This window comes from Rattus norvegicus, chromosome 3 (assembly GCF_021556685.1).
Source record: "Rattus norvegicus strain SHRSP/BbbUtx chromosome 3, alternate assembly SHRSP_T2T, whole genome shotgun sequence".
Lineage (NCBI taxonomy): Eukaryota > Metazoa > Chordata > Mammalia > Rodentia > Muridae > Rattus > Rattus norvegicus.
This window is the reverse complement of record NC_141536.1, coordinates 5,081,569-5,091,027: the sequence shown is the minus strand read 5'-3', so window position 1 is coordinate 5,091,027 and position 9,459 is coordinate 5,081,569. Positions and strand designations below refer to the sequence as shown.

The 9,459-nt window shown below is 39.9% G+C and overlaps 1 pseudogene; it reads right to left on the bottom strand.

The window, feature by feature from the left end:
* Positions 1 to 3,329: 3,329 nt before the first annotated feature.
* On the bottom strand, positions 3,330 to 9,259 carry Ecd-ps1 (ecdysoneless cell cycle regulator, pseudogene 1; annotated as a pseudogene).
* Between the last annotated feature and the right edge of the window lie 200 nt (positions 9,260 to 9,459).

Sequence of the window (9,459 nt, the reverse complement as noted above, 5' to 3'; positions counted from 1 at the left end):
GGACAGGGTTGCTTGAGTGTAGGTCTGGGTGTGTTGATGAGGAGACTATACAAATCCCTGAGAGCTGCCTCAGTGTTCAATGAGTCTATGTGCTTCTTGTACCTTTATAGGTATCTATTTCCTTTGATTAGAAATATTTTTTCTATAATTTTGTTGAAAATATTTTCTGTACCTTTGACTTCTGTTTCTTCTCTTTTCTGTGTACCTACTATTCTTGTGTTTGGTCTTTTCATGGTTTTCAGATTTCTTGAATGTTTTGTATCAGGAGATTATCAGATCTAATATTTTCTTGATTCATTTCTTCTATTGTATCTTTAAAGCTTGAAATTTTCTTCTAACTCTTGTATTTTATTGATAAAGCTTTTCTTTATGGTTCTGTTAAAATTGTTGATTCTTTTTTTTTAACTTTCAAAATCCCCTCTTTTTTGTTTATTGATTTTATTTCCAAAGTCAGGTCTTGAACAGTTTTATTTATTTTCTTACATTGTTTGTGTTTTCCTGGCTTTTCTTAGGATATTTACCCATTTCATCTTTAAAGGTTTCTATCAAATGCATAAAGGGTATTTTATGGTCTTTTACTTGTGCTTCAGATATGTTGGAATATTCAGAGCCCGGTATGCTAAGATAGCTGTGCTGTGTTACTATGACTGATGGTAATTGGTTTTATGCTGGCATGTAGGTACCAGGGTTTGGAATGATTAAGGTGTACATGCCAATTCTGGATTTGTCTTTTTTGGGTATGTGTTTTGTTCCTTGGTTTCTGTTTCTTCTCTGTATTTGGAGAGTGTGATGGCTATTTGTTGTCTGTTTTCCTGACCTGTTCAACTGGTGTGTTCACAGGAATGCCTACCTCATATTGGAGGCTAGGTAGCTGAAGTTAGCCAAAGGAAAATTGGAAGAGATATTCTTTTTGATCCATTGGGAATAAGATCACAGAAAAAGGAGACCATAGCAGTTTTATAGCTATAGAGCTAGGAATGAAACTGGGGTGTTGGATCATACCTCAGGAACAATAGGAGAGGTGGGGGTCTGCCTTTAGTTTATTTGTACCCTGGAAATAGTGGCCCTCGGTTTAGCAGCAGCTGTCTGCTGGAATTGGGATCTGGAACTAAGCAACAAATGGGACGAGCAGGGGGATAGTTTGTGAGATCCACAGGAAACACAGGCAAGGCTAAGGGAAAGCTGTAACTGGTATTCTATTTCAGTGCTAGGGAGAAGACTAAAAGATTGGGTCAGGGGGAATAGAGTGGGGTGGAGAATCTGCAGGCTGTTTATCTGTTTTCTGGAAGGCATGTGCTATCATGGTTTGTTTGTTTGCTTGCTTGCTTGTTTGCTTTTATTGTTGTGTCTTTGTATGGTTTGGTTATGTGAATTACACCTGCATTACAGAATGAGTTTGGTAAAGTTGTTCAATTTTCTATTTTACTGAAAATAGAAATGTCAATATTAGATCTCCCTTAGAACATTCGCAAACTTTAGCAGTCCATTAAGTTCTGAACTTTCCTTTGTGGAAAGAGTTTCAATTACTACACCAATCACATTGCTTGTCATGGTTCTGTTTAAGTTGTTTATATTGTGCTTTAATTTCACTAGGTCTATAAATTTATTTATTCTAGTTGTACATCTTAATGGAACATAAGTTTTCAAGTATTCTCTGATAAACTTGGAGATTTAACTCTTGTCTGTTGTAACATCTCTCTGTCTCTGTCTCTGTCTGTCTGTTTGTCTGTCTCTCCCCCCTCTGTCTCTCTGTCTCTGTCTCTGTCTCTGTCTCTCTCTGTCTCTGTCTCTGTCTCTGTCTCTCTCTCTCTCTCTCTCTCTCTCTCTCTCTCTGTGTGTGTGTTTGGTGGATATTTGCATTCAACTTCCTGTTATAAAATGGCAAGAAACATTTTTTACAATTCACTAAAACACTCTCAAGTGTTATTCCTTTGAAACGGTCATCATAAAAATTAGGTGTGCTTGTTCCATTGACCACTAATGTCATATGAAATAGATATGATTAGTCTCTGAATTTGTTTGTCTCATTGATACATTTGGGAGTTGGGGTGATTTTAAAATTTTGTTTGCAAGGTTTTTTAAAATATTTTTTATTTTATATTTCTCGGATGTTTTATGTATTTACATTTCAAATGCTATCTCCTTTCCCCCCTCTCCCATACCCCCTGTACCCCCTCTTTCTATGAGGATGCTCCCACTCCTACCCACCTACTCCTACACACCCACTCTTACCCACCCACTCCTACCTCAATGCTCTGGCATTCACCTACATTGGAGAAATGAGCTTTCACAGGATCAAGGGCTTTCCCTCCTATTGATGATGGACAATGCTATCCTCTGCTACATATGCAACTGGAGCCATGGGTCCCACCATGTTTACTCATTGGTTGGTGGTTTAGTCCCTGGCAGCTCTAGGGAAGTCTGGTTGGTTGATATTGTTGTTCTTCCTATGGAGTTGCAAACCCCTTCAGCTCCTTCAGTTCTTTCTCTAACTCCTCCACTGGGGTCCCTGTGCTCACTCCAATGCTTAGCTGCAAGCTTCTTCATCTGTTTCAGTAAGGCTCTGGCAGATCCATATCTGGGTCCTGTCAGAAAGAACTTCTTGGCATTAGCAATAATAACTAGTTTGGTAGCTGCATATGGGATGGATCCCCAGGTGGAACAGTCTCTGAATGACCTTTACTTCAGTCCTGCTCCACTCTTTGTCCCTATATTTCAGCTCCTTCAGTCCTTCCGTGGATGTGAAACATTCACATTTTGGTCTTCCTTCTTCTTGAGCTTCATATGATCTGTGAATTTTTTCTTAGGATCCAAGCTTTGGTCTAATATTCACTCATCAGTGAGTTCATACCATGTGTGGTTTTTTGTTACTGGGTTACCTCACTCAGGATGATATTTTCTAATTCCATCCATTTGCCTAAGAATTTCATGTGATCATTGTTTTGGGTCTTTATCATCATTTCGGGTTTTTAAATCTGATTTTTTTCTCATTTCTTCTGTTTAAACCTAAATAAAATGTGTCAAGTATAGTGTGATTTAATATGAACAGGTTTTTGGGGTTTTTTGTTCATTTGTTTGTTTGTTTGTTTGTTTTTAACAGTGCAATGTTTTATTAAACTGCAAAGGAAACCCCGTCTTGGGAAGATTTAAAGCAAACCAAACCCAAACAAGCTCATGAGTACCTGTACCCAGGTCACAGGACTTGGGAAAAGGTGGCACTGGGACTCTGAAACCTGTACAGAAGACACTCTTAAGATTTGAGTAGAGTGAGCAGAGTTGGACTCCCTGTTTATTCAATGAGAAATGTTGCTGATATGCAGGCTAATCCTTCACTGGCTGACTTGGGGATTGTGGTCAGCATTGTCAGACAGCTGCACACCCATGCTATGTAGAAGATTGGAAGCAAATCCTGCCAGGACAGCTTGGGAGCTGTAGGATTCCAGTATATTTGAGACTAGCTTCAGGTCTACATCCATGGCTTCAACAGTGCAATCTCCTGCACCAGAATCTTCTTCATCTGAATTGTCATTTGCAGCCTGGGAGAAAGATCCTTATGTAATTGCTTCCGGATACTGAAGCTTCTGCCCATGCTGATATGTACCAGTTCCTGGTCCATCTGGGCCATGTTGGACTTGAGACTTCCAAGAGCTCCTTTCAGAGATTCAGACTTCTGAGCTTCAAAGCTTAAGTCATCATTTGTGGGATGATGCACAGGTGAGGCAGGTACAAGGTAGAAGGTGAGGCTTGTCATTGGACTAGAAGGAAGGATGGGGAGGAAAAATGTTTGAAGGAAGAGGAGGAGATTGGAATGGAAAGGGGAAAGAGACAGGAAGGACAGGGAGAGAAGCCGTGGCAGGATAATATGGCAGGTGATGTTAAGATTCCATGCTTTACAGGTTGTTATGAAACTTTTTAATGGATGGCTGTGTATTGGGCTTTGTATGTTTACATGGGCAATTATATCTTATCAATTGGGCCAAAGGGTATTGTGTTGTGTGTTCTTTCATGTAGCGATTTAAGTGTAAGAAAGTGTGCGGCCATTGTTCTGGGCCACCACAGAGTTGGGATGTGTGTTTCTGGCATGGAAACCTGCCTTGGGAACTAGGTGGGTAGAGAGATTGCTGCCAGGCTCAGAGAGAGGCCTTTGGCAGTGTGCTATGGGATGGAGCAGAGCAGGTGAGATGCTTTGCTAACTGAGAATTAAGAGATCTAGCAGATATCTTGGAGCACTGTGGTATAGATCTAGTGGAGGATAAAAGACAGTGATTCTTTATTTTTTGTATTTTTACAACAACAATCATCACTGTCTAAACATTTGACATCATCTTCATTTGGATTATAAGAGTCTGACTACTGAGGCTTTGTCCCTAAAATCTTATCAAAATAATTCAGAAAAGAATCTGCATCAAAAGTGATTGGAGCTTCCAAAGGGTCACTGGACAGCTCTGCCCCCTTGTGGGTTGACACGTTGGAGATGAAGGCCTTCATGCTGTATGAAACCTGTCCTACATCATAGTTCTGCTGCTCCTCCTTCTGGGGACTGGGCTGAGATTCTTGTCTGCCTGCAGCATCTTGCAGTAATTGGTCCAGCTGGTCTGGTGAGAGGTCTAACTACTGATCATCATCCTCAGAAGGAAGATCAGCTTCTTCTGTCTTGAGCTTGTCAATGTCAAATGGCGGTGTCTGTTACATGGCTAAGATCACTTCACCTGAGCTCATAGCAAGTGACCTTTCTGGCCAGTGGATGGAGAGCTGGAAATAGTTCTTTGCCATTTCTATTCTCTCCTGGTACTGAGTAGAACTTTCCATCAGTCCCTTAAAGTAATCATTCCTTTCTTAGACTTTCAAACTGGCCCAGAGAGGGGAAGATGTGATAAGAGATTTCTTGGAGTCAGAAAAATGAGGGCTACATTTGGAGCACAAAATCTCAAATCCATGAACCAACTTCATGCCCAGTTCATAGGCTTGGTACTGGGAATGTGACGGAGATGGAAGCCCATATCCACTCCTCTGGTCTAGCAAAAACTTCTGTTGTACCAACTGTGCATACAGACTTTTTGTGAAAGTGACAGATACTATTATTCGTGTTTCAGGTAGAAATATCTTGAAGACTCGACAGGCGCTCAGGTCAATGGGATCCCATAGGTAGAAAGCCTGGACTGCTGCAGACACCAGCCTGGGCTATTGTTTGAGCACTGCCATGATGCCAACTAGAAGAAGCAGTGTGCTTGATGGAGGGAGACTTCAACTTTTTCTGGTGTACCTGTCTACGGAAGCTTGTATAAATTTTGAAGCCGAAACAGCTTCTGGGTGTGCTGAGATTATACTCAATGCTTGCTGGATTGTTGGGAGTGTCGTGGGTAACCAGGATATCTTTTCAGATTTCCTTAGCACAGGAATAACACACTATTGCCGTAAAATATGAAAATAAAAATGAGTGTCATTTATCCCTCAAGGTCCGGCACCGCGGTTGCTCAAGATATCTGCTAGATATCTTAAGTCTTAGTCAGCAAAGCATCTCACACTGCCAAAGGCCTCTCTCTGAGCCTGGCAGCAATCTCTCTACCTATCTAGTTACCAAGGCAGATTTCCATGCCAGAAACATACATCCCAACTCTATGGCAGCCCAGACCAGCTGCCGTACACTTTCTTACACTTAAATTGCTACATGAAAGAACACACAACACAATAACCTTTGGCCCAATTGATAAGATTGAAAGGAAGTGTTTAAGTTTGTTTTAAGGAGAGTACAGAGATTACCTGAATCATGTGGGGATTTTCATTCATGGTTTGGAACTTAGATAGGGAAAAATTAGTCACTAACTCCAAGTAGAGAGTTGTGATAAATGTCTGTAACACCAGGCAGAGTGAATACAGACATATATTATAGAAGTTATTAAGGTTAAATAAAAATATGTGGCTCTGGGCTGAGAGCTTAACAGATGGAAATATTTTGGGCTAAAGTCCTGATTTTTAAGTTGCTTGTTGGTATTTGAATTGATAGAAGGTGTTTAAGTTTGTTTTAAGGGGAGTACAGAGATTACCCAAATCATGTGGGGATTTTCATCCATGGTTCGAAACTTAGGGAAATATTAGTCACTGACTCCAAGTAGAATACTATGATATTTACAAGTTATTAAGGTTAAGTAAAAATCTGTGGCTCCAGGTAGAGAACTTAACAGATGGACATATATTTAGGGTGTTAAGGTTAAATAAAAATCAGTGGCTCCAGGTAGAGAGCTTAACAGATGGATATATTTTGGGTTAAAGTCCTGGTTTGATACACTGCTTTTTGGTATTAGAATTGATGGTGTTTAGTTTGTCTTGTGAATTACCCCTCTAAAGGCCATATGGCTCATTGATGCCAGCTAGCAAGGATTTGTGGTTATTTTTGATATTCACAACAGGAAGCTCAGATGCTCTTAACGTGAGCTCCACGGGAATTTTGGGTTCATTTCCTGATGTCACAGAGTAAAAAAGCCTATCAGGCTCATTGTTTAGCTTGCTCCCTTTTTAAAAAATTGTTTAATCTTCGTAGTGGGTTTGACTTTGAGTTTTATGGTTATATTATTACTCTGGGAGAGAGTGCAGATACAAGCTTTTCTGGTTACAGACTAAGGAACACAGTATTTTAGAAGAAAGATTTTGTCTTTGTGTTTTTAAAAAGTGTGATTAAGCTCTGAAAACCTCACAGAGTCATACTGATCAAATTTGATAGAGGTAGACCACCTGAAAAATTAGACTCAAGAGAATCAAATAAAAAGATACCTCGGTTCTAAAATTTTGTCTTCAAAGTTGTATTTTGCAGTGTGTGCGAACTTGGATTCCTGGTCTCAAGGACTTTCAGCTGGTATAGTCAGGACACATCCCACTATAGCATTTGCTTCACTCTTCCTACCCTCTACCCCCAAGGATACATCAATGAACATGTACAGCTTGAAGAAGTTATGGAGAGTTGTTGCCCCAATTACCTGGACTTTTCCGGGGCTGAAAGTGGTTATTCTAAAGTTGTTTTTATGAGGAATTTAGAAATGGTTGTAATTTAACAGGGAGGAATTAGCTAGATTGCGTTCTACAGTCATAATCTCATTTGGTAACTAAACTAAAATCGTATCTTTGCTTTGGTATAGAATTTATTTGTTAAAAGAGTTTAAAAGTAGAAGGTTTAGAGCCAGTCCTTCTAATGATGTCATTACAAACTTCAGAGTTGATTACAAATGTGAGTTAAGGGCCAAATAGCAAATTCATGGCTCTAACTTTGTGAGAGTACTTTCAAGATAATATTAAGAGATAAAGACAATGGTCCAGATTCTCTTATATAGATAGATGGTTTTCAAAAATGTCGGAAATCCACAAAATTTGAGATTTAAAATTATTTATCTTTTGTTGAGATATATCTGCTCCTAGCAGTTCCCCTTTGGAGGATTTAATGAAGAATTTGAACATCTCTACCTCCAGGTGAGGCAATACTTTGTGGCTAGGCAGCCACTGGAAAAAACTGCCTGTTTCATTTGCCGACTAATACTGTCCAGAAAAGGACAAAATATGTAGAATGTTTGACTGATAAACCCTGCCAAGACAGGGTGATCAGCCCTTAAAAAATCTGCCTTTCAAGAGTCTGTCAGTTGATTTTGGACCAGAAGGCTGAAGACTTGCACTCACATGTTGCTAACAGAGGACTGTGCCTCTAGATAGGCAGAGAGATTGCTGCCAGGCAGAGAGAGAGAGAGGCCTTTGGTAGTGGAGATTTATCTCTACAACCTCTCACTTCTGGAGCCATGTTAGCCTTCCTATGTGTATAGATATTTGGTCATTCAAAGATTTCTGACATGGTTAAAGACTGGTTGTCTTGTAAACAACACACAATGTTTAGCATTGAGAAGGATAATAAATTTGAAAGGGTGGTTTTTCAGATGGCATATGATCTCAAACCAGGATATAAGTCAGGTATAGAATTATAGTCTTTTAGGATAGATGACAAGGTTCTTCGGTTAGTAGACAAAATTGATGGACTCAGTGTTGAATGTATTGTATATTTTATAAATTGTAGAATGGTAATAATTGTACTCAATTTATATATAAGTGAGAAGACCTTTTAACTGGACAAAAAGGGGGAAATGCTGTGGTTTGCCCTGGAGTTATCTGTATTTTGATGCTAATTCCATTGTCCTAAGGACAGCTGCCTAGTCAAGTACTCAGGACTCAGATGACTTCACCAGAACCTTCTCCCCATTGAATTTGTAAAATACAGGTGAGGGGCAGATACGGGATAGAAGGAGGCCTGTCATTGGATGAGAAGGAAGGATGGGTGGGAGAGAAGTTTGAAGGAAGAGGAGGAGACTGAAACGGAAAGGAGGAAGAGACAGGAGGGTCAGGGAGAGAAGCTGTGGCAGGACAGTAAGGCAGGTGACATTAAGATTCCATGCTGTACCTTTACAGGTTGTTATGAATGTTTTTAAGGGATGGCTTTGTATGTTTACGTGGACAATTATGTCTTATCAATTGGGCCAAAGGTTATTGTGTTGTGTGTCCTTTCCTGTAGCAATTTAAGTGTAAAAAAGTGTGGTATTCTGGGCAACCACAGAGTTGGGATATGTGTTTCTGGCATGGAAACCTGCATTGGTAACTAGATAGGTGGACAGATTGCTGCCAGGCTCAGAGAGAGGCCTTTGGCAGTGTGATATGGGATGGAGCAGAGCAGGTGAGATGCTTTGATGACTGAGACTTAAGAGATCTAGTAGATATCTTGGGCCACCGTAGTGCTGGACCGAGTGGGGATAAAAGACAGCCCTTTTTATTTTTTATATTTTACAACAACAACACACAGCTCCCCATGATGAAAAAACACCCTATCGGCACTATGATCAGGATCCGACTACTTAGGGAGAAAGTTGGCTGCTTCTATTAACAGGAACTCACCAGCATTGTGTTCCATCCTTGCCACCAACTCTGGAAATTCCTTTGTAATCTGCTCTATTACATAAACAATAAACCACTCATCCCCAATGTTATCTCCAAACTTTGTCATGTCATACATCTGAGCATGAACACCTCCTTTTGCAGGCTTATATTTGAGATGGAAAGGCTGATTCTGTCAGATATAAGGGAACAGTAAGGGTGCAAACTGGGTCATTATTCATTCAATGTACTTCAAAAGAATCTCCCTGTGCTCTTCTCTGTCTCTGCCTCTATCTGATTTCAGAAACAGATTGTACTACAGAGCATCCTCTACCATCGAAAGCTTTCCTTTGCCCTCCATTCTTCTCTGGAAACGGCCTGGGAGCACAGAAAAAAAAGCATAATATGAAAATTTTTGATATAGCTTTCTTTTACTAGAAATTAGTACTTATAAATCAGAAAATGCCTGTACTGTTTGTAAGAGATTTCTCTTCTTAATTTTTTTTCCTTAGACAGTCATTAAGAATCCTTAGACATTTCAAAGCCTTGCTTTGTGAAGTC